General features: G+C 48.7%; 1 protein-coding gene across 8 annotated transcripts in view; it reads right to left on the bottom strand.

Annotated features, from left to right (window-relative positions):
- MICAL2 (microtubule associated monooxygenase, calponin and LIM domain containing 2) overlaps positions 1–9,059 on the bottom strand; it is a 212,788-nt gene extending 203,729 nt beyond the window's left edge. For 6 of the 8 annotated variants that reach the window (XM_082683055.1, XM_082683056.1, XM_082683057.1 and 3 more), the window contains exon 1: positions 8,880–9,047. The gene's annotated coding sequence lies outside the window, so the exon portion shown is untranslated. Of the gene's footprint in view, positions 1–8,879 lie in introns of all 8 variants that reach the window. The other 2 variants (XM_082683059.1, XM_082683062.1) reach the window with 2 other exon arrangements.
- Between the last annotated feature and the right edge of the window lie 14,253 nt (positions 9,060–23,312).

The following is a 23,312-nucleotide window of genomic DNA, read 5'->3' as shown; positions in this document are numbered from 1 at the left end:
AGACATCTGCTAGGAGCTTCTGAAGAGATCACAACATAAACACCCCAGAGAGCAGCCATAAACAGCTCAGAACCCTCTCCAGGCAGCCAGCGGCTCCTGCTCACTAGGGGGGTGGGGGACACAGAAGGAGGTGGTGCGGAGAGGCTAGCCTCCCCAGGACCGGAGGAGGTGGTGGGGAGGAGCTTGTCCGGATAGAAAATAGAGAACCAGCTACCTTCTGCAGGGAAGTAAGAGTTCAGGAACCCACCAAGAGGATTTCCAGGAAGCCAACCAGGGATTCCAGGCCCCTGTCATTTGTTCTAAAGATGGGTTGCTCCTTGAGGGTGGAAGTAAAGACAGTTTTGAGTGCCCACCCCTGCAGGGTGCTTCACAAACAAATATTTTAAATTTATCTCTATATCAACCCCTGTGGTAGGTGTCTTTATATAGACTAAAATACTAGTGTTCATGGACTTGCCCAAGGCCACACAGCCAGGATTTGAACCCAGGTCTGTCTTAGTGGAATTGTTTGTTTGTGCCTATCATCAGAACAGGCCCCTGGGGTTTATTCTCAATGTCCGGGCTCTCTACACCCACAAATCTAACACCAGGAGATTTGGCATGGGGAGAGGTAGCAAAGTAGGGGGAAGGGTAATAGTTAAGCGTTGGCCAAATGAAAGAACCGCCATCTCAGCAGCCCTGTGGGCCACTCCACACCCTGGGTGTTTCCTAGCAGGTCCAGAGAAAAGCAAAGGAGGAAACAGGTACCAATTGATGTCTAGATTCTGTCTGCCAGGATCCACAGGAGACTAATGACAGCAGATGCCACTGAGGAAGAGAACGGGGTTGGAGGGGGGCGATTGGGGACGGGGCTGGAGGATGGGCAGGGCAGACTTTTCATGGGATTACCTTTGTCCTGAGTGAATGAGTATGTTACCCTCATCCATGCATGCATGGGGGAGGGTGGCGGGAGTGCCCTGTGTCTGTGTGTGTCTGTGTGTGGGCGGGTGAGTCATTTTTTAAGACAGTCCGTGATGTCAGGTCCAAGATAACAGACACACCCAAGCTAGAGATGGAAACCTAGAGCAGGCAGGAGTGCTGGGCCCCTGGCTGCCACAGACTGAGAAGCCTGAGACCTCATCCAGAGCCTCATCCTTCCCTCCCAACAGTCCTGTCCTGCAGCTGCGGGCAGAGAGCCGACAAGCTCTCCTGGCATGGGCCCCATATTGTCCCCAAGGCCCCCATTTGCCCAAGCCCCACAGGACATTCCCTGAGGGAAGAGATGGACCTAGTCCTCACTCTAAAGTCTGGAAAGAGGCCTCCCCAGTGGCCCCATCTGTTCCTCTCTTCTGTTTCCCCTTCATCTGCTATCAGAACCCTACTCCTTCAGCAGGGGTCTCCTTGCCTGCCCTCTGCTTCAAGCTGTGCGGAAGCCCCTCTATCCTGATACTCTGAGCTGTCAGTGCTCTGACCACACAGCGGCCACGAACTCTACTCATTACACCTCACTACCCCCTTCCGCTCATCCAATATGAATAGCTCTGTCCGACAGATGGCTCAGCGTTCTGCCAGGGCCTCAGCAGGCCCTGGGCCCATTCTGCTCCAGGCAGCAGCTCTCCTAGGGACCAAAGGACCCAACTGGCTTTTTCCTGGAACTTCTTCACCCTCCCCTATACCTCGTCTCCTGGCCCCAGGTACAAGCTAAACTCTGCAATCCTGCAAATCTTCACTAGATACAGTCAGCGCTCAGATATGTAGCCAAGGCCAGCCATTCAGAGTCATGAGAGCAAAGCCATGGTTTCAGCATCTGCTACAAAATGCTGCTACTACCAAGGCAAGGCCAGAATAGGATGTTCCTAAACTCCCAATCTTGCCTCTGGCAAAGCTGGGCTTCTGGACTGGGTGTGTCAGGAGCTCGCCGCCTGCAGACCTCCCGTAAACCTTCTCTTGTGGCAGCTCAGAGATCAAAAGCCACCATCCAGCTCCTCGCCAACCTCCACTTGCTGCCTACAGAAAGGACATCTGGCCTGAACATCCCTCACTGCAGGGGAAGGAGAAAAACCGGAGCCCCAAGCCAGCAGGAAACAAGTCTCTCCTCGGAGACCCACCAATACCTGTGTATTCCCCAAAGAGCCATCTGACCCAGCCTTGGAAGGAATGCCAGTGCAACCAGGGATCTGGGCTGGGAGATTCGGGGTGGGGTGCAGGCAGGGAAATTACCTTAGACCCTCAGGGGAGAGAAACACTAGTGCAAACAAAGAACATACTATAGTCTCAATCCTAAAAACACCAGCACTGTCCACACACAATTGCCTGCCAGCACCACCATGGCGACAGGCCAGAGCTTCCTAGGATGAGCTACAATAATATATAGGTGCATGGAGGGTACTGGGCAATTACATTTAAGAAACGCTATCACCCCTGGCCTTCACCAAAGCCTCTTCAGGGATGGACACTCCCTCAGCAGCAGACAGGGAAGGGAAGGGCCTCAAAAACCCAACTCCACGGTGATCCGGTCTTGCAGTGGAAGTTTGTTTGTGACCCAGAGGTTGCGTATCCCCTATCATCCCTGCCAGCCCTGAGTTTGTGAGACCAGATGATTGGTGCTTTAGAGAGGAGGAGACTTATCAGTGCAGACCAGCCGGGTTTACTACCTCAGGAGAAGACGCAGGGAGGACACAGAAATGGTGGAGGGAGCAGTCAGCCCCCTACCCCATTCCCCAACAAAGTGAGGTCCAGGGGGTGTTTGGCAATCAGGCACTTCCCCAAGGGGACAAGAGAGCCACTGGGGCCTGAAGCTTTGCCCTGCCTCCCTGACCCTAACAACCATGTTATTCTGTGTTCCTCTGATAGCGCAACCTTCCTGAATAAAAAAAAAAAAAAATCAAGAGCCTACCATTAGAATGATTTCATTTTGGGGAGTCCAAAATGAAATCCTCAGGAAGGAAAGGGAGGAAGTAGAATGGGAGACAGGATAAGGCTGCATGGGTTCCATGGCTCCCTGTCTCCTAAACCCCAGCTTTTTTTTTTTTTTTTAAATTCCTTAATTTGAGGAAGCCCAGGTAAGTTAAGATAATGTCATAAAACAAATAAGTAAATATCAAAATCACGGTGGCTCTGACCTTATCCACATACATAGCTATACAAAATGCAGGTATAATTTTGTCCACCCATCCACACTGAAGAAAATTTGCCTTTTTTTCTTTCCTTCTTTCTTTCTTTCTTTTTTTTTGCTTTGCTTGGAATAAATTTTTTAAATAAATTTTATTAACATTTAATGTATTATTTGCCCCAGGGGTACAGGTCTGTGAATCACCAGGTTTACACACTTCATAGCACTCACCACAGCACATACCTTCCCCAATGTCCATAACCCAACCACCTCTCCCTATCCCCCTCCCCCAACAAACCTCGGTTTGTTTAGTGTGATTAAGAGTCTTTTATGGTTTGTCTCCCTCCTGATCCCATCTTGTTTCATTTTTTTCCTTCCCTACCCCCCAAATCCCCACTTTGCCTCTCAAATCCCTCATATCAGGGAGATCATATAATAATCGTCTTCTCTGATTGACTTATTTCACTCAGCATAATACCCTCTAGTTCCATCCACATGGTTGCAAACGGCAAGATTTCATTTATTTTGATGGCTGCATAGTATTCCATTGTATATATACATCACATCTTCTTTATCCATTCATCTGTTTCTGGACATCTAGACTCTTTCCATAGTTTGGCTATTGTGGACATTGTTGCTATAAACATTGGGGTGCATGTACCACTTAGATCACTACCTTTGTATCTTTAGAGTAAATACCCAGTAGTGTGATTGCTAGGTTGTAGGGAGGCTCTATTTTCAACTTTTTGAGGAACCTCCATACTGTTTTCCAGAGTGGCTGCACCAGCTTGCATTCTTACCAACAGTGTAGGAGGGTTCCCCTTTCTCTGCATCCTTGTCAACGCCTGTCATTTCCTGACTTGTTAACTTTAGCCGTTCTGACTGGTGTGAGGTGATATCTCATTGTAGCTTTGATTTGTATTTCCCTGATGCCGAGTGATGTGGAGCACTTTTTCATGTGTCTGTTGGCCATCTGAATGCCTTCTTTGCAGAAATGTCTGTTCATATCTTCTGCCCATTTCTTGACTGGAATATTTGTTCTTTGGGTGTTGAGTTTGATAAGTTCTTTCTAGATTTTGGATACTAGCCCTTTATCTGCTATGTCATTTGTGAGAAAATTTGCTTTTTTAAGAGGAAAAAGAACCCAAGTGTTTGGATTTTCCATTAGAAAAAAATGTTTTTATTGTAAAAATTTGGGGGAAATACTAAAAGATGTCTAAAGATGAAGGAAAAAGAATCAAATCTAGCACTGCCATCAACAAAGAAGGACTTGCTTCGTGGAAAAGACTATGTGAAAAACAACAACAAAAGCCCAAGACAAAACAAACAACAAAGAAGGGAAAAAAAAAAAAAAACTCCTCACTGTGAGGGCTATTTGCAGAGGGGGCCTCTCCCAGGTGGGTCAGATCTTAGGGAGATTTGACAGGGCATCCAGGAGTGAAGCGTACCTTTCCCTTCGCTCCTGAGCCTCAAGTCTCCTTCATTAGGATGCCCACAAAGGGTCCAGAGGCGACTAGCTCTTCACTGCAAATTCAGACAAAATACTGAAAGGTGATGAGTGTGTGTCGACCGTCCCAACCAGCCAGCTGTGATCTGAGAAAGGTTCCACTACAGGCCAGGTGGGGGGCAGGTTAGGGGAGGCTCAGGAAGGTGTAGGGAAGGAGTGCTGCCTGGGCAGAAGTATGCAGAGTTCTCCGTGCAGCCCAAATGCCAAGTGTCTGGGTCAGAACGTGGTGATGCCCATGGCTGAGTAAGCAGGGATTCCAAGCTCTGGCAGAAATGACCTCAGTCCCTGTCTGTCCCACAGATGATCGGGGGAGACCGGCTGCTGATCGGGGCATAAGGGCAGCCATCTGGGCTCCCTACCACAAACCAGAGCAGTGTGGTGAGCACAGCAAATAGTTCTCCTCTTATTTCACGATGTTTACAGACTGACGCTTGCTGAGGAAACCTCCACACGCGAGCAAGTCATCTTTTTTTTAAACCTCTTATCTAAACACAGTCACAACCAGTCACACAAGCCCAGGACAGGGTTCATTCACTCAAAACACATTGCCCGAGTGGCTGTGACACCACTGGACAGAGGCTCAGCCAGCCTCCGCCCCATCCCAGATACCACGAAGGGATCCAGCTGGGCACCCAAGGGGATTTCAGCCTCACAGTGTTTGGCGGCTTGGGGGGGGGGGCACTTAAAATGGAGGGTCACGGATACGTAAAAACTGGAGAGGAGTCTGCCCCAGCTTAAAGAAGCATAAACGGACTAGCAACCAAATGCAGCATACAGATTTGAATCCTGATTCGAACAAACCAACTCGAAGGTCCTTTCTGAGACAATCTGGGAATTCTGAATACAGACAGATGAGACCAAAGAACTATCGTTCATTTTCTTACATGCAAAAATGGCAATGTGGTTATGCCAAAAAAAAAAAAAAAAAAAAGATAAAAAATAAAAAAAATAGATATATACTGCATTAGATAGGGGGAAAATCACATGGTATCAGAGATTTGTTTTAAAATACTTAAGGAAGAAAGGACAGAAGGGGAGAAAAAGCGAGAGATGAAGCCAACCCAGCATAACCTTGACTGCTAAAGCTAGATAAGGAGTGTATGGAGCTCGTTATGCCATGGTCTCTATTTTTGTGTCTGAAAATGTTCATGGATATGGCAAAAGAGAGGACTGCAGAACATTATAGTGGACAGCTTCATGAAGATTAGGACGAGAGGCTAAGGGAATATGGAGCAAAAAGCAACAAGTATTTGTAAGAACCAGGAAAGAAATCTGTTACGTTTGGTAAGGGTTTTAAAAGCCATTTCATGGGCGCCTGGGTGGCTCAGTGGGTTAAGCCGCTGCCTTTGGCTCAGGTCATGATCTCAGGGTCCTGGGATCGAGTCCCACGTCGGGCTCTCTGCTCAGCAGGGAGCCTGCTTCCCTCTCTCACTCTTTCTCTGCCTGCCTCTCTGCCTACTTGTGATCTCTGTCTGTCAAATAAATAAATAAATCTTTAAAAAAAAAAAAAAGCCATTTCATAGCGGGGTAGGAAACCATGTTCATAAAGAATTACAAAAGAAGTTGGAGGAATAGTGAGTGCAGTGAGGGAGTTGCCCACACCACCCCTCCAGAGGACAGAACACAGCCACCAGGTTTTCCTGCTTCCTTCAGTCCTTAACTCACCACCTCGATCTCATTCATACAGACTGAGACCAGAATTTTAGATCAGTTACCAACTAGCCATGTGAGGTGGTGGCAAGGGGATAGGGGGGTAATCTTCCCCAGTCTCAGTCTCCTCATCTGTAAAATGGGAACAGCCCCAGCAACTTCTTTGGAAGGCTAATGTGGGGACCTACTGATATAAACAAAGAAAAGTCCCAGCGTGATGAACAGTATTCCCTTCTCTGGCTCTTTAAACAATAGAGACTTTTAGTCTTGGCAGGGCTTCTAAGACAAGCAATGTTCAGCCCAAAACTTCTTGCACCCATACCTTACCCCTCCCACCAGAATCAATGCTCTCCACCAAACAGACAGGACCTCTCCACTTCAAAAGCAAGAAGTGAAAGGGACAGGTCCGTGGCTGGCAGGCACACCCAGATGAGAGTATGAACATGGGCGAAGAGGAGAAATACGCCCCAGTTATAGGCAAAGGAAGGTTACCCAGCTGATGCTCTGCTCCTTGTAGCTCCTGAGAACGGGGCTCCAATGAACACAGCTAAAACCAGCCTCAGTCCATAAGATGCTTTTTACTAAAGAACAACTGGTTGGTATTAGGCTAATCATGATTTTCTTTTAGAAGAGAGGGATGAGCAGAAAGCCAGAGCTCCAGGACTAAAGAAGGAAGGAGGCACACGGAAAAGTGATAGCATTTTTTTTATAAGGAGATGCTCAAACTGAGGGTCTCAATCACCTTACAATCATAACTAGTATAGCTCAACAACTGTCCCCCCAAAACAAAACAAAACAGAATTGGATCTAAAGTAGAGGTTATTTCAGCTAATAGTCTTCCTAGACCATCCCAGAAGCCAACTTTCAGAAGTGAGACCAAGTCAATGGCACAAGCAGGCTTCCTCTCCAGACCCTCACTCCCCAGATGGTACCCAAACACCAGCAGGTCAATCCCTCCCCAGTAGAGCATGAACCAATACCAGTCATTCATCCCTGACCGGAGGACAGAGTGAGCAAGTCGTCTGCAGGTTGAACAACCTGGGCTAACCAGGGTCATTTCAAGAGCTTTGCCGAAGAAGCAGCCTCTGAATCTTTAGACAGAATCTTTTCAAAGGCCAGAAAGCTCCAATCACACACAGGAGCACCATGACCCTGCAGACATCACCTTCCAGGGCCATAGGGCAGCAGGAAGAACACTGAATATAGTTCTGGCAGAGCCTGGTCCAAATCCTGGCTCAGCCACTTTCTGTGTGACCTTGGGCACTTAAACTACCTGAGTCTGTTTGCCCACATCTAAAATGAGGAAGGTAAAACTGAGTGTTTGGAGAGTAACCAAGAAATCTGCTGCAAAAGTGCCACAGGGCAGGACCCATCTGTCTGTAGCCACATAATAAATCTGTCTTCTGCTGGAAGGCAAGTTCTTACTGCAAGGAGTCCTCAGAACGTCGGTTGGGGCTGTCCTGGAGACTTGACGTCCACTTGTTGGTCCCGGGAAGGGGACAAGAACAGAGTTGGTCCAGGTGCCAGGCACCCAGGCACATAAACACCAGAGGGCCAACCCCCTGCTGGCTTTCTTTCTGAGGGACCTGCCCACAAGGGGGCCAGTCAGTGACTTCACACACACACACACACACACACCAGGAAACCACATAAGACTAGAGTGAGCAAGGGAGGCTGACAGAAAGACACTGCCAACCCCAAGCCCCACAAGGCTCAATGACCATCAAAATTAAAGCTCTTTTAGCCTTAAGGACCCAGGTTACAGAATTAACACTGTGGAAAGAGGCACACAGTTTACTCTGGTTTCAACACGCCTCTTCCCCATTCAGCAAAGGTTATGATTCCCAGCTCTGCCGGGCGGCTGGTCTAGGATAAAGTTAACCCCACTTGCTCCAGTCTGGAAGCCAGGTTAACAAGGGCTGACGCTGCTGGCAAAACCCTACTTCTCCCCAGGTTTAGTCAATGACGACAAAGTGGGAGCCAGAGACGCCCTTGCCGGGCGCTCCCAGGCCTGGGGTGCGCCTGGGCTGCTGGAGGGCACACTACAGACAGGACAGCTCCGCGGTCCCCTGGCCACCTCCACACCGCGCCCCAGACTCAGTCCCAATCCCAGCCCGCAGGCGGCCAGGCCACTGACTTTTGGCCCAACTTAACTTCCTGTTGTTAAGGAGGGAGGAGAACCAGGGCGGGCAGGGGAGCGCCCAGTGAAGAGCCAGGAAAGAGCATGAACAGAGCGGAGCCCAAATTATGGGAAAGCAAAGTTTGGGAATGGTCTGCCCAGGCGGCATGCGGTACTGCTGGTGCGTCGCGCCCACTCGGTGTTGACGTTTGGAGATTTTCTCGGCTTAGAATTGCAGGGTTTGGGTGCTGGGGCAGAGTGGGAGGTAGTTCGGGGTCCGGGTGGCAGGCTTTTATTGCGTTCTTATCGATTCCGAGACCAATCAGGCAGCCCCGGCCTTCCCGGGCAGGGCCACCTGCTTGCCGAGCGCCCAGCTGGGTGGGTTTGAGGCGAGAGATGCTGCGGCCGCACCTGACTGTCCCCGGCGCGGGCCAGGGCGCAGAGTCCAGGCTCGGCTGCCACGGTCCCAGCCCGAGCCTCCCTCTCTGGAGCCCCGCACCTTACCCCCTTACCGAAATCCGCGCCAGCCACCGAACCTCGGGTCAGCTTCCTGCCTTCGCCTCGGGCCGCGGACCCGGTGGTCAGGACCCGCCGGCGGCCTGCAGAGCTGGGAGCTGGAGAGGCAGCCCCGCGCAGCCTTAGTCAGGCGAGCGCCTGCAGTTCTGCGCCGCGCGGCTGACTGAGCTGGGAGCCGCCCCCATCGGCGGCGCGGCCAATGGCAAAGCGGCCGGGGGCGCACTCCGCCCCCGGCAAGAGGCCCGCGGCCAATGGCAGTGCGGCGCGGAGGCCACCCCCGCTCCACGCCCGCTCCGCCCCCGTGGGGCCAGCTGTCACCGCGTCTGCCGGCGGGCGCACGTGGGCTGCAGCCGTGCCCCGAGCTCAGGGAGTCCTGGGCGCTCCCACTCAGACCAGCACAGGTCTTCAGACCAGCGGGGGGCCGATGGAGGCAGAACGTAATGGTGCTGCTAGATGAAAACCTGGGTGCTAGTATCCTAGTGTCAAGGGAGAGACAGGGGCTGGGCCTCATGCTTCTTGGCCTGGGCAGCTGGAAAGCAAGCCTCAGCTTCCCCTTTTTGAAGTGAGGGAGCAAGCTTGGCACTTCCTGTATCGGCTGTGGACCTCCCTCTTTGCTTTGCCTCTTAACCCCCGGGGCTTCAGCAAATGCCGTTAGCTGATAGGCTCTTCCCCAGACCTGGACTGGCCTTGCTTCGAAAGCAGCTCATGGGAAGAGGGGCGGTAACGCAGACCACCTGTGTGACCTCTGTCACGTCACCTAAGAACCTTCTTCTCTTGGCTGTCAAATAGCCGCCTTAATCTCTGCTCTGCCTGCACTCCTGGGTTGCCCATAGCCCCCAGCTGCCGAGAGCACCATCCACAGAAAAGAGTGTGGACAGTGTGGGGCCGAGTGAGGACTGCAAAACAGCTCCATACACGTACTCTTACTCAGCCCTGGAGCCCAGGCTCTAGCACCAGCTGGGCCCAGTGCAGGCATCCATAAATATTCTGGGAACTGAGCTGACCCAGGAGAGAAGAATAGGAAAGCTTGGGCAGTGTGAGAAGAAGGCTGTGGCTCCAGGCTGCTGGAATTTCCACAGCTCCAGACCACCCTCTAGAGAGATTGTGTTCCCTTGCCAGGCACGTTCAAACAGAGCAGCTTGGCCCCATCAAACCTGGGGCTTACTTTGTTCTCTCTGCTCCTTACCAGGGGATCCTACCCCAGGCCTTTCAGGGTTTCCCAGGGATTGTCCTACCTGGTAGCTCTCAGCATCTTCAGAGTTCAGTCAACTTCCTGGAGATGAACTTCAGCAAAAGCTGTCTCTGCTCAGACTGTAGAAGTCAGCAGTGACTTCCAGAGGGGCAGCTCTCCTCTGATGGAAAGCTGCCTGCGATGCCCATGGATGGAGTGGTCTCTGTGCATGTTTTCTCAGTCCTGATGATGGCTCTGCAAGGTCTGTGTTTTTGCTATTGTTCCCTTTAACAGATGTGGAAACTGAGACTCAGGAAGGGAAAGTAACTTTTCAAGGTCACATGGTTAATAAGTAACAGGGTCGGAATTTGAGCCTAAAGCTATCTGATCCTAGCCTCTGCACGCCTAACTACTGTGCACTGGGGCCACTACAGCCTTTCTTGTGGCCCAAGAGCATGGTACAGAACATGTCTATCTCTAAAAGAACTGCTCTAGGGACTGACCTGCCCAAACATTCTATTAAGCCCAGGTCTGGGCACTTTTAGGGCCAGATGAAACAAGCATGGCCCTGCTTTATTCACAGACTGCTACAGGAAACCCTAGGCAGAGAGGAGATTCGGGAAACAACATTGCCCCTGCTCCCAGCACAAAGCCTCACCGGACACAAGGCCTCTTCCTTCTGGCCTGGGTCTGAGACCACCACCCCCCCACCCCCCCCACCCCCCACCCCCCGCGCCTGGGGATGGAGATGGAGATAATCATTCATTCAATTCACAAAAGCTACTGTGAGCTGGATGTGGTTCCTTCAGTCATGTAACTTACAAAACAGCTGATAAATAACCAGAAGTATAAGGGGCTACAGAAGCTCTATATTTCTTTTATCTTTTATAATTCCCACCACCTTATCTCTAGCACAATGTTCTCCAAGTTAAACACATTTAACACTACTTCAGGAACACTTTGGGCCAACCAAGTTTTGCAAAAACACTGCTCAGTATAGAAGTTCTAGTAGCTCAAAAACTAAAACTTATCCGTGTCTTCATAGGAGCTTTGCCTCTTCTCCCCCACCGAACCTTTTTGTTTTGTTTTTCCACACCCCACCTTTCTAACTCAGGGGCTCAGGCAAGAAAGACCCTTGCTAGGTGAGATTTTAGGGCAATTTGGGAGCTCATGGGGGCTCAGTGTAAGGATGGAAATAAGCCTTGGGACCTCTCAAGCCAGGGCCCCTCACCTCCACACACAAGCCGCCCTTTCCCGGCCATCTCGCTGGAGGGTAGAGTGAAACGGGGACAGGAGATGACAATTCCACCCCCTCTAGACCCAGCAGCAACCATGGCATCTCCCATTGGACTGTGTGTCTGAGAGTTTATAGACTAAGCTCTTCAAAGAGAAGAAGGTCATGCAAAGTTAGAAAGGGCCACAGAGGAAATACCATCTAAGCCCCTCACTTAACAGATTAAAGAAATTTAAAAAACAAATGGAGCCCCAGGGAAGGGAAGGTACTTGTGAGTGTCATGGAGTGTGGGAATGGGTTCCAGAGTCCTGAAGGCTCTGGCCTCCCTCTAAGCACACAGGCAAAATCAAGATCCTCATGCAGTGGCTCAGTAGGCTATATTTAATAATAATCTCTTCCCCAGCCCACTCTTCTCAGGACGGTGAATGTGTGCTGCTGAAGGTTGTCTGGGAGATGCAGATGGCCACATTAGCATCAGAGGGAGGAAGAGAAGGAAGGCCCAGATTCATCCCTAAAAATATCTGCATCTCAGACTGGAAGCCATGGGTCTACCAGCATGTACGTGTCTCCCTCGAGAAAACTTCAGCTGGTGATCTCCATCATCATTGGTTATCTACCTGACAGTGTTCCAAGACGCTGTGGGGGTGTTAGGCCTGGCTTCTTTTTATTTCAAGCCTAGCAATTTGCTTGAAGAAAGGTCAGAGTTGAAGTAAGTGGATTCCCGATGCGAAGATTTTCTGTGGAGAAGCCAGGGTGCCTCTCAGGGCATTAGAAGGGCAGGGAGAAGAGTTAGACCACCTGTGTCTCCCCCTCCAAATGAGAAAGGGTCCCTGCCCTCGGACACTTTCCTCATGTACTTACATTCCAGGAAGGGGTAAAATAGTGATTAAGGTTCTCACCAGTTCCTGCCAATGCTGCCATGAAAGGCCTTCGGGCTTTCAGAGGAAGTGGAAGGCTGGTATCTGTACAAAGTCCGATGACCTTCTTAAATGATGAGAGAAAGCTGATTGGCCCAGGGCCACCTTGGGAGCTATCTTGGGAGAAGGATTTTCTAAGCCAGGAAGTGGAAACATTTGTACCTCCCTCAAACAGACATAGGAGTGTGTGAGAAGGAAGATCACTGGGGCCTTGTTCTAGCTGGTTATCTTCCTGATAGGTCCCAGAATGCTCTGTTTCATAGATAAGACATATAAATATTTTCAAGGTCACTAGGCGCTCATCAGGCCCACCACATTTTCCAGAGACAAGTTAGGGGAGAAATGGCACCTGTCAACATCAGCAATGCCCCCAGAGAGACTGTAGCACTTTGGGGAATGTATGTCTGTTGGCAGCAATGATGGGAAACTCAGTGCTGGAGAGCTGAGAGCAGGTAGGAGATGGCATACCAAAGCAGAGACAGGGTAGGTGTGCAGAGGGTGAGAGGAAGAGACACAAGGCTCTGAAAGTAGTCTAGCCCCAGCCCCAAACTGCCTGGGGAGTGTGTGTGCGTCTGTGTGCGCACGCAGGCACGTATGCTCAAAGCCAACTGTGAAATGTGAGGGCATAATTCTGGTCCTTAGAGAAACAAGAGGTTAAACAATGCTACAAATGTACCCTCAAGGCAGGCTTGGGCCACCTGCAGCTCAGGCAGACTCCTGTTCATGCATACTAGAAGCCAAGTCTAGAGCACTCTGGTCACTAAATGGAGCTAGGGAGGCAGCTCCCTAACCCTCCACAGTGCAACTGGCTGGGAGCAAACACAGGGATACTCTGCTCTGGCTCTGGCTCATGGGGGGCAGGGCACTCATTCAAGATTATCTGTCTATCCATCCATCATCTATCAACCCCTCCAATATGCATAGTGCCATTATTCTAAGAGATGTCCTAACTAGGGAGTTAGTAACATAGTCTCTGAAGTCAAGATGTCTGAGTTTGAATCTCAGCTCTGCCACTTGTTGATTGTGTGACTTTGGGCAACTGACTTAACCTCTCTGGGCAGCAGGTTCCTCACCTGAAAGAGGGGAATAGTAATAAGGAGATGTGTGCATAGTACAGTGCCTGGTACATTGTAACTGATGTATAATAACTGATGTATAAGGGTTTTTGAATAATTGAGGGCTGATAATAATAGGGCTATAGAGAACAAGAGTGTCTAAGAGGCAATGTTATGAGCAATTCCAAGTCAGGCACACAGCCACTTCCAACACTGAACTTGACTGTTTGAAGTAAATACAATTATCATCCACACCTTAGAGATGAGACAATGGAATCTTACAGAAGTGAAGTCACTTGCCCAAGCTCTCCCAGGAGCCAGCATACGGCAGGGTGAATCTGCCTCACTGACCTCTGAGCCTGTGCTCTATGCACCCTCCTGGTTACAAGACTAGGCACAGCTCCCAGGCCTGGCCAACTGTAGAACCTAGTGGTGACGGGCCAACAGACACAACTGTGGTCCAGGCAGATTCCATCTACAGGAACAGTGTATAGATAGAGCGGTCTCTTTAGACAGAAGTCAGGGAAAACTGTCAGTGTGTTCCACATGCAATAAAAGAAACCCAACCACGACAGGAGAGAAAGAGACTCCTAGAAAAGAAAAGGCCGGAAATAAGAGCTCTTGCTACCTTTCTAATTCTCTTGGCTCCTCCATCCTCTGTGTTGGCTTTGTCTTCAGACTAATGTTTTCCTCATCGAGGCCAGGGCCAACAGCTTTTGTTGCCACAAGCAACATTATCCCAAAGAGAATATTTCTGACCCAGCATTCCAAGTAGGAGTCCTGAGACCCACTCTGCCTGGATTGGGTCACATGCCCACCTGAATCAGTAGGGTAGCCAGGGGACTGGAATGTGCTGATTGGCTGTGCCAGAAGAGGCCCCTGCCTAGCACTGGGAAGGCCTCAGCTTCCCCTGAGACGCCAGCCTGCGGGGAAGAGAGGCAGACACTTGACTGAAAGCTAAGTGCCATGAGGAAGAGAAAAGAGGGACCTGTGGCTATTTGCTGGGTTGGTACGGATAACGGAGTGCATGAACTGCAGAAGGAATTCATGCTTTTCACCTCTCAGAAAGTCATGCCATCTGACCTCCCCTCTATTATGCACTCCGCACCTCCACCCTCCCACATACCAACCCCCCATTAAGCTCTTCTCTAGCTTCAGTGCATTCTGTAGTAAATACATTTTAATTAAAATCAAATTCCTGCCCAATTGCTTTTCTCTTCAAACCTTTCCCCTTGAGGCAGTTTAGATGGCAGGAGACCACAGGAGATGTGTGGAGAACAGGAGGGGTCATTCTTCCCTGGTCAGAGACGTGGGGTCTTGCAGGGGCACTCAGGGTATCACCATGATGGAGCTGGAGCCAGCTTCTCAGGTCAAGTTCTGGTGGAAAGTTCTCAGGCTCCAGCAACCTGGCTCCTGCCTCCGCTCTCTGTAACAGCGCGACTCGGAGCAAGCCAGCTAATGGAGATAATAGCCCTTGCTTGTAAGGGCAGAGTATGGATCACATCAGATGCCAGACATGGAAGGCTTACTGTTGATCTCATTATGTATTAGTTGTTTTCTCCTGTTTTGTAAGTGTGGTGGTTTTATATCCTAGCAAGTTGCCAAGCTAGAACTGGGTTTCCCAGAACTCCCTTTCCTGGATGGTTCCCAGAGAGGACTGGCCGCTCAGCACATGTGCACGAGATGAGGAAAGTGGACGTGACCACGGGCCTGGAAGGTCAGGGCTGGGCTTCAGGCTCCAGTGCAGTGCATGTGTGTTGCTGATAGAGTTGGGGTCAGGGGCGCAGCAGCTAGGCCCCTGGAGACGGCTTCCTCTGGCATCTCTGAGTCTGGGGCCGGTGCACATGCCCCAATTTGGCAGAAGGTCTGAGCTGCTTCTAAGAGTCACTGCATTGTTAAGGTTGGAGGTGGTTAAGAAATAAACACGAATTCCAGCTTCTCTTCAAGGGCTCCAGCTTGTTCAAGTTCCGTCTCCTCTTGATTTCTGCCACATCACATCCAAGTTTTCTTTGCACTTGCCAGCTTCTGCTGAGGGACACAACTTCAGGCCCACCAGCAGACACGAGATGCCTGCCTTCCAGAGACCTCTTCACCAGCTCCCACAATTGTGTTGTAAACTCCAATCCCTACAATAATCCCTTATTCCCTATCACAGTAATGGTCCCACTTCCCTGATGGAACCCTGATACGAGTCTACCATGGGCTCATACATTATTGTTCTTCACAACATCCCTATGGGATTACCTCTGAGAATTACTGACTGAGATTATTAACCCTATTTTGCACTTTGTATGTTAGTCAGTGTTCCAGAGAAGCAGAAACAATAGGAGACATAGAAAGATAGATAAATGGATTATAGGAAATTTGCTCATGTAATTATGGAGACCAAGTAGCCCCACAATCTATCTCTGCAAGGTGGAGACCCAGGAAAGCCAGTGGCATAGTTCTAGTCTGAGTGAAGGCCCGAGAAAGAGAGCCAAGGGTGAGAGTCCTAGTTCTAGGGCAGGAGAAGACCCATGTTCCAGCTCAGCGATCAAGCTAAGAGAGTAAATTCTCCCTTCTTCTGCCCTTTTGTTCTATTCGGGCTCTCAAGGCACTGAGGTCTGCTCCCACTGGGGAGGGCGATGGCCTTCCTCGTCTACCAATTCGAATGCTCACCTCATCCAGAAACACCCCCACAGACACTTCCCAAAATAAAGTTTAATCAAATATCTGGGGACCCTGTGGTCCAGTCAAGTTTGCACATAAAATTAACCACCACACTTGGACAAACTCAAATTGCAGAGGTTAAATACTATCTTAGTAATTGGCAGAATTCGGATTCAAAGCCTGGTCTATCTTGCTCTTGTGTCTGAACTCTGGTCACTCACTCACCCTGAAGCTCATCAGAAGCATTGCCTCATTAATTATAAAAGGCTGCAAATGTGATGTATACTCGTTAGGAATAGGAAAGACTCTCAGACATATCAGTTTAAAACACTTAAGATGCCTAAGACATGACACAAAAAGAGATGGACATACCCCGAAAGATGTAGAAACACCACCAACAGGGAATCAATTGCAGATCCACAGGTCATCATGCTGAAGTCGCACACTAAGCAAACTGCATTAGGCTGTGTCTTAACTGAAGGGGTCCGATCGCTCTCTGTACAGCCATGTCTGAAAAGAAATCTGACTACTGTTAGAAAGAAATATTCTAGTTGTTTCTCTGCACAGCTCACCACTCAGTACCCTCCCACTGGCCAACAATCCCTGACAGTCCAACCGGGAGAAAATCAAAGAAGCAATTGAGTGAGGGTTGTTCTGGGTTTGTGCCTGAGAGTCACAGGATTGCTGGACAAAGCAGGAAGGCACGGCCACAGTGGCCTTCTAAGAATGCCTGAGAGGCCAGCCCTTGAGGTTTTCCATCTCCCTGAAGACCGAGGGAAGCATCCTGGAAGGAGGATGTGGCTGTCCCACGGACAGAATGGAGCAAAGCAAATTTATGTGGCATGGCTGGTTCAGGGCAGAGGAGGAGGAGAGAGACCTGGGAGAAGGGCAGAGGAAGGATCAGGAGGGAGGTGACATGAAATATTACTCTGTTGGTTCCAGCCTGTATCTCCCCATTCCTCCCCCGTCCCTCCTGGCCTCAGGATTTTCTCTTTGCTGTTCCCTCCAAAGGCCCTTCCCTTTTCCTTTCCACCCACCCAGAACCATCATTCCCCTTCAGACTTCTCTAGGTCACCACCTTGTGTGGTCTCCTCACTGCCTTGGTTCAGGCTTCTTGGACATCCTGGGAGCACTGTGTCCCTCAGACACTCCTGTTGTTTCTCACACACCTGTAACATCTGCAGAGAAGGGCCATATCTCTAAACTCCTTTTCTTCTTTATAGTAAAAAATGGGCTTTTCCCCTTTTTTAATCAAAGCCATGCCCAATCAAAAAGAAGAATGTGAAAAATAATGTCCTCACCCACAGATCTGGAGCATCACTTCCTTGGTGTCTAAGGACCGATTTACATTGTCCATACATGTACCTCTGAACTTGTGCAGTTAGAGGGGCGAGGTCGGAGAGGGGTTAAGAGTTTGAGTTTTGTAGTTACATCGCCTTGGATGGGCATCTCAAGTCCAGCCGTGTGACCTTAGGCAAATTAATGTCTCTGGGCTTCAGCTGTCTGGGCATAAAACGGGGAGTAAGGTTGTTACAAAGTTGTCACGTGGCTGTTTTAAGGATGAAATGAAATGATCCACAGGAGGCCCACCAAGCATGCATATACAAAATCACTATTTGTGGTGTGTGTTGCATGTTAAAATACACATGAGCAATTTACCATTTCGAAGTGTAAAACTCAGGGGTATTTGGTAAATTCAGTGTTGTGCCACCATCAGCACGATCTCATTCCAGAACGTGTCTAGCACCCCAAAAGGAAATCCTCCACCCACTAGGCGGCCTCTCCCCACTCCCCTCTGCCCCAACCCCTGGGAACCACTAATCTGCTTTCCATCTCCATGGAAAATCACTTTCTCTTCAACCTTTGTCTCTTAGTTTTTTCCTGAGCGCTTTGCCTTCCAACCTTTCTCATAAACTAAATCAAACTTTATAAAGGGGAAACACAAAACTACAAAGGAAACACGGAGAAATTATTTGGCTCTTCTCCTTGGGACCCTGCCCCAGCAGTCTCACTGCAGAACTTTTAGAAGAGTGCTCTGTCCCTGCTTGGTTCACCTGCCTCCGGCTCTCTCACCCCAAACGCAGTTGGCCTGGCTCTTGTTAGGTGGATGGGTGGTCAAATCCATGTTCGGTTTCCAGCCTTCCTCTTCCATCATGCTTTTGTAGTGCATGATGCCATGGACCATCCCCCACACACCCCCAGAAACCCTTTCCTTTGATTCCAAACAACACTGTCCTAGCTCTCTGGCCACTCAGCCTCAGTTTCTCAAGCTGGTAAGTGCACTTTCCACTCTCCACCGTCCACAACCCTCCTCGGGTCATCACATCCATTGCCCCCGTGTCAGCTGTAACACAGAACACTGGCCACTCCAGCTCTTTCCTCCACCAGATCCCTGTGTTCCCCCGCCCTCCAGACCTCCCAGAAGTCACCCACACATCTCACATTCAACAGTCACACTGAATCGTCTGAAACACACTAAATGATATATAGTCCTAACCTCACTAATGGTGTACCGATTTCCCAAACTAGACTTTTCAGAGTCACCTGTGGTTCTTCTCTATTTTCTAAATCTTCTTTATAGTTGTCCATATAGTTCAGAACCTTCTCTTGAGTCTGCTCCCTCCTCCCTACCCTGTTGCCACTGTCTTAGTCCAGATCCCAGGATCTCTTCTCCTGACAACTACAGTGACTTTTTAAAAGCCCATACATGGGGACACCAGGGTGGTTCAGTCAGTTAAGCATCTGCCTTTGGTTCAGGTCATGATCCCAGGGCCCTAGGATTGAGCCCCACACTGGGCTCCCTGCTCAGCAGGGAGCCTGCTTCTCCCTCTCCCCTCTGCTCATGCTCTCTCTTGGTATCTCTCTTTCTCCCTCTCAAATAAAATGAAACCCATATATGTCCTTTCCATAACTGCCAGAATTACATGCTCAATAGACAAAAGCGATCAGGTTGTCTCCTATTTGAATATCTCTGTCTTCTAGAAAATACAGTTAAACTCCTCACTCTTAGCTCCCAGAACATACCAGAACCCATCACAAATCCTCCACTCTCCACTGTGTGTGGGCTTCTAGGGGAAGCTGCCTCCAATCTCTGGCCCCAGAGGTGGGACACATGACTCAGTCTGCTCCAATAGGCAACCACCCCCTCTCTGGCCCCAGTAATTGGTTCAGGCCCAAGTCGGAGCCAATGAAATAAAATTTGAGGCTTTCATCTGAGCTATGAGGAAATCAGGCCTCTTCTTTGCATTGGACGTGAAACAGGAAGGTATAGAGACTGGAACGGATTCATCTTGTGACCAAGGGGAGCCTGAGATTGGGGGTATCCCTGACCCTGGCGACATCTTTTGAGACTTGGAGCAAATCTTACCCATAGACGCACACCCTCTGTTTCCTTTTAAAACATACGCCAAGGGACACCTGGGTGGCTCAGTTGGTTAAGCCGCTGCCTTCAGCTCGGATCATGATTTCAGGATCCTGGGATCAAGTCCGGCAGCGGGCTCCTTGCTCCTGAGGGAGCCTGCTTTTCTCCTGCCTCTGTCTGCCACTCTGCCTGTTTGTGTGCTCGCTCTCTTTCTCTGACAAATAAATAAATAAATTCTTTAAAACATAAGCCAATACATCCCCCTGCTCTTTTAAAAAAAAATTTAAAAAGTTTTTCTTAAAATAGTTTAAATTGGGTTTTGTATTACTTGCAAACTGAAGTCCCTTCTCATTACCCTTTAAGACAGTGCTTTCCAAATTTTGCTGAATATTAGAATCACCTGGGTGGGGGGGTTTAAAACACCCAGCACCAATTCAATCCTAATGTCTGGGGTGGAAGCCAGGCATCAGTAATTTTTAAAACTCTCAGGTGATTCCAATGCATAGTGAAGTTTGGGAACCACTGCTTTAAGCAAAGTAAGCTACCTGCGAGGTGCTTCCCCAGCTCCCTGTCCACCAATAACCAGAGCTCTTTTTACCCCATACTACAGGCTGTCTCCCTCTTTGGACTTCGTGCATCTTTTTTTTTTTTTTTTTTTTTTTTATTTTTTTTTTTTTTTAAAGATTTTATTTATTTATTTGACAGAGAGAAATCACAAGTAGATGGAAAGGCAGGCAGAGAGAGAGGTAAGCAGGCTCCCTGCCGAGCAGAGAGCCCGACGCGGGACTCGATCCCAGGACCCTGAGATCATGACCCGAGCCGAAGGCAGCAGCTTAACCCACTGAGCCACCCAGGCGCCCCGGACTTCGTGCATCTTGATGGCAGATTCACGTCTTTTTCCCTCTACCTTGCATATGGTAGGGCTCAATAAGGGTTAAATAATGAGCAGATGACTGCATGAATGGGACATGTCCATTTTTAACATCAAGGCCCCACATACTAGGTACAAAGTAAGAATGTTCTGACCTATCCTTCCAGCCTTCCTTCCTTCCATCCCTCCTTCCCTCTAGCCTTCCTTCCCCGATCAATATTAAGCACAGACTCCCTGGGTTGGCTAAGAGAATGGGAGATGAGGAGGGGGGAGACAGTGAGTGTGGAGGACTCCTTACAGGATCTCACAACTACAAGGGGACACAAGGAACAGTAAAACACAGAGTAGAGAGTGTTCTGGTGTCTGAAAGCCTTGCGCATGTTTAGATGCTGAAAGAGCGAGCCAGGCGGCAGGGAGATGTTGAAGTGTCAGAAGGGGCAGATCCAACACCTGCCTGCCCGAGCCAGACCCACAGGCGGTGGGAGGAGGTGGAGCCTCAGGCCAGAGGATGATGAGCCTCTCTCGGACACAAGAGGGGTCCCAGAAAGGAGGTGCAGAGGCTGCAAAGATTTCACACCTGTATGCACTTTGGCTCTTTCCTTTGCATGTATAAGAATTTTGTTCAGGTGACTGGAGGTTCACTATGTTGGGGTGGGGAGCCAATTCCTGGTTGGTGGCAGAACATAAGTCTCATATAATTCCAGTTCTGCTGGGCTTGCCCGGCCCACGGTGTCAACGGCACACAATCAGGTGTTTATAGAGCCACCTGAATAGAACGTGTGATTTGGATGAGGCCAGGTGAGGGCGATTGTTCAGTATTACTCATCTCAGAGAATTTCATGGGTCTTAAAGGAACTCTTTTTCTGCCTGAGAGGGAAAGAAAGCACTTCCTTATGAGGAGCACAGCTGTGTAACAGGATTCATTTTATCGAAACTTTTTACCTACCAGGTCTAAAGTCTATGTGCTTGTGCATTTCTTAGCAGAGAGGCTGCAGAGTTCTTTCCTGAGCTAGAGACAGGAGGCATCCAGCTAAGGATGTCCTTGAAAACCCTCTGCGCCTCTCTGTCCGTCTTCTTATCTGTGAAAGGAGGGAGTGGGGCTGTGGGCCTGCCTGCTTCCTGCCTCCCTCCCTCCCTTCATCAACGCGCCTTCACGGAGCTCCTATCAGACACAGGGTGCAACTGTAGGCACTGTGGGGTACACACAGATAAACATAAGCTGATTAAGACATCGTGCCCACCCTCCGTTAATGTGCAGTTTTCAGGGAAACAAAAACCGAAATCACTGTGTTATGGTCTAGGTTTCCATCACCTCTCACTGAAACACCTTCAGTGGCTTCCTAACCAGTGGCCTGCCTTTGTTCAGTGTTTCCACCACTGCAGGGAGGAGGTTTCTGAAGCATGTGTCCAACCTGGAGGCTGCTCTCCAGCCCCATAAGATGACAAGGATTCCATGTCTGGTTTCCTTTATTCATGCTAACCTCTCTTCAAACCCAAGTTCTTACAAACTCATATTCACCTGTCAAGGCCTTGCATTCTCTGTATTCACCCCCTTGGTGGAATCAGCAGCTGTGCTAGCAGCCATACTGTGTTGGCCCCAGCGTTTTTAAGTATGTCTCAGCTGCTGCATATATGACGGCATGGGCATCTACCTGTGTAAACACGGCCTATATTAGGGAGGGACAGACCTGAATTATTCTGTTTCCTCAGCGCATGGTACTTAGCTGGTACTGAATTGATGTAATCATTGTGAAGTTTTTGAATGTCATAGGTGAGAAGAGCATCAGGAGAGGCACGGTCTCTAGGGAAACCACCGGGTATAAATATAAGGCGAACACATTTCTGCCCTCTGTTCTCTGAAGCCATAACCGTGCATCTGGGGGAAACCCAAAGACCAGGGACCTGGGGACTTTTTTCTAACATCATAAGCATAAGGAAACAGAGCATAACACATTAGTCTTGTACCCACCATACAGCTTTCATAAATCTTGCCATTTACCTTGTTTGCTTCAGATGTTTTTCTTTTTCTTAGAAACATAAACATTATAGTTAATCATAATCCCAAAGGGATACATTCCATTTCCTCATGAATGGTTTTTCTCATGAATTTGGTGTTTATCATTCAAATAAATTTTTCACACTTTTACTACGTAGGCATATATTTCTAAACAAGATGTTGCACTGGTTTTCATATTTTTAAACAATTAATTTGATACAAATTCATATTACATGAAAATTATGATTTTCCCCCTTGTTTTTGAGATTTATCCATGTTAATATCTGAGTTTTATTTATAAGGATCTACTTTATTGAGTAGTGTTCCACTGAGTGAATACAACACATGTGATCTGCTCATCCCCGCCCACAGATATTTGTTTTCACTATTATAATTGATACCACAAAAACACCCTGTGTATGTCTCCTTGTGTGCATGGAGGAGAGTTTTCCCTACATATCTAGAATTGGAATGGCTAGATCATAGGGAATATTCATTTTCGCCTTTACTAGGTAGGAACACATTGCTCTCCAAAGAGATTCTACCCATTTCCCACTATAGGTACCGTCTTACCCAGCACGTGTCTGTGCAATCCACAGTTGGTGTTATCAGACTTTAAAAGTCTTGTCAGTCCAATGGGGATAAAATATTTCATTGTGATTTTAATGTGCATTTTCCCAGTTACTGTGGAGGCGAAGCTTCTTAAGTTTATTGGACATGTGGGTGTCATTTATTTGTGAATTTCTAAGCCATACCCTTTGTTCATTATATTCTGATGGGTGGCCTTTTCCTTATTGATTGTAGGAGTTTACTTATTCTGCATGTAGTCTGTGTCTTGTCTTTTTATTTGATTGTGTCTTTCCTTGAACAAAAGTCTTAATCTTAATTTAGGCAAATTTATTGCTTCCTTTCTGGTTTGTTGGTTTTTTGTTGTTATTCTCCTATCTAAAAAATATTTCCTTATCCCAATGCCATCATTATAGTCCCTTATATATACATTTGCTTCCAGAAAGTCTTGTATTCTACTTCTTTTTCTTATGTTCCATCTTGAATTTTCACTTTTCCGAATGGATAACCAATTCCCCAACCCCATTAAATGAATGGGCTTTCCTTTCCTTATGAATGTCACTGTAGTCATATGCCAGGTACCCAGACACAGGCAGATCTATTTCTGG

Source organism: Mustela nivalis, assembly GCF_964662115.1.
Source record: "Mustela nivalis genome assembly, chromosome: 9".
Lineage (NCBI taxonomy): Eukaryota > Metazoa > Chordata > Mammalia > Carnivora > Mustelidae > Mustela > Mustela nivalis.
Note: the sequence above shows the minus strand (reverse complement) of the source record. Positions and strands in the feature narration are given on the sequence as shown.